The sequence below is a fragment of the Pinus tabuliformis genome, chromosome X (genome assembly GCF_031772625.1).
Source record: "Pinus tabuliformis cultivar Carrire ecotype Pingquan chromosome X, CPIR1, whole genome shotgun sequence".
NCBI lineage: Eukaryota > Viridiplantae > Streptophyta > Pinopsida > Pinales > Pinaceae > Pinus > Pinus tabuliformis.
Window position 1 is genome coordinate 1,357,749,258 of NC_142308.1, and position 2,508 is coordinate 1,357,751,765.

The window sequence follows — 2,508 nt, forward strand, 5'->3', positions numbered from 1 at the left end:
TTTGTGGTGTCAGACTCAGATTACTGTTTCTCTTAATATCTCTCTGTGTTGTGTGTTTTATTTACTACGGTACTTTATATTCACAATTGATTCTAAGCTTTTTTCTATATTCCATTGGTAATTGTTTGTCGTTCCATTTCTATTTGCTGTCTGATTCATCCTTTAAGTAAAGATTGCCATCTGATTTCTGTAGGATATGATTGCTGCACTTGTTCCTGTAGATTAGGGTGTTGTTGTTTATCAAACCTAGTTGTTGTTCCATTTCTTAATTACTGTCCCATTTCCTATTATCTGCATTATTGTTGCTTTGGTGTGCAGAACGATCTGAAACTATAGTGGGCGTTGGCCTTTGTTGTCTAGTCCCTAGATTGATGATTTGTTCCTTGATTACCTATATTTACATAAGTTTCCAAAGGGATGAGTTATTGTTACTGGACCCTTGACTGATAAATTGCTTAGTTTTCCGAGTGCATGATTTATTTTTTAAAGTATTTTGCTGTAAGTAGATCTTGTTTTAAGCATCCATTTACTCTTGTATTCTCTTGAGCTATACTACTAGCATTACTCTGACAAATGACAGCCTCAAACTGAGTACACTCTTTCAGATAACAAATCGTTCCTAGATTGACAAGTTAATATGAGGTAATTAGAGGTGAAAAAGACCCTTTTTACGGCTCGAAACTTGTCACCCAGTTAGGTTAATCGCGCAAAATTTCAGAATACAACTTACAGCTTTAAGGGCGTGCGAGAAACTGCTTACCGCCTTCGAAACCCACTCCATCATTTCCGCACGTTTCTTTTTCCCGTGATACAATCTCCACTGTTCATCTGCTGATTAATCTTATCCATCCATTTCTTGACTTAATCTTTGTGATTAGATCTCAACCATTCATCTCCCATTAACCCTGTTTGTCCATCTATTCACTAAATCGGTCATGATAAGATCTTTTTCGTTCATTTTCTTTGTTACCCTGTTCATCCATTTATTCACTTAAGTGCCAACGATAAGATCTTCGTCATCCATCTTCTGTTCATTGATCGATCCAATGGTCCCTTTTCACTACTGCATCCATACATCCTTCTTTCACCAATTTCAATCTCCGACTACTCTTCTGGTCGAAAACAGATTTAGTTTAGTTCTTTTCTTACACCTTAGTCTAGTTTTGATTCTGTTTGCTTATGTAACTTAGGTATGAGAATTAGGTTACTGTTGGTTTAGAAATTCTATTTAGCATAGCTATTTAATTGGTTAGTTAGGATCTGGTGTGAATTAGCATTACATGTTGTTTTCTTCATTCTTGTAGTAGAGTAACTCTCTTTTAGAATAGATTTGTTCTTCTTCCATCAAAATCAAGCTTCTTTTGATTCTATAGAAATCTAGCTTTGAACCCCTGGGGTCTCTTGCCAAATGAATAGTGACAACAGGCAGGACCTTCACTTATACTTTTGCATATAACACTCTCACCTCCAAGTTTGTACGAACCCTGGGTTGATAAGTAAAGCTGGTAGCCCTGGGAGTTGCAGCATTCTTGTTGCAATGCCTAGGCTCATCACACATGGAACTCCTTCTTCCAATCTGGGAAGACTAAGATTGGCATGGCGACCATTTTCTCCCTCATTACATCTAGGTTGCATTGACAATATTCATCCCAACATAATGTAGTATCCTTCTTCAGTAGCTTTTCCATAGGTACGATAATCTGAGCATAACCTTCGATGAACTTTCGATAATACCCAGTGTGGCCCAGTGTTGTGCACAACTGTTTAACACTTCTTGGTGCCTCCAAATTAATTATTACCACGATCTTAGTAGGGTCCAGCATCAGTCCTTGTCTACATACCACATCACCCATCAAGATCCCAAGAGGGACACAAAACAAGCATTTCTTCAGGTTTAGCGCAATCTGATACCTTCGGCATGTATCCAACATTAAGCACAGACTGTCAACATGGCATTTGACTAGCCCAAACATTGTCTAGCCATCGAAATAGACCTCCAAATTGTGTGAATGAACTCCTTGAAAGCCTTGATGACCATGCACGAGAATATTGCTGCCACATTCTTATCTCTGAAAGGCATCATTGTATATTGGAAACAGCCCCAATCTGTCATGAAGGCGGTCTTACTCCTGTCTTCTGGCATGATCTTTATCTGATGGTATTCAGAGAACCCGTCAGTGAATGACTAGGCCTCATGCATGCCAACATTATCCAGTAATTCATTTGTGAACGGAGTTGTAAAAGGATCCTGAACGCAAGCATAGTTGAGCTTCCTAAGATCTACGCAAATCCTTGTTTCATCCTTTTGCTTCTTTTCCTGGATGACCATTGGACTCACCCAATCAAATTCCTCCACTGGTTCAATAATACCTACTACAAGCATCTTGTCCAACTCCAAGTGAACCTTTTCCTTGTATTTTGATTAAGACGATATGGCCTCTATTTCACAGACTTCACGTCTGGTTTCAAAGTTATTTTCATCACTCCCAGATCTCCTATGATTCCTTT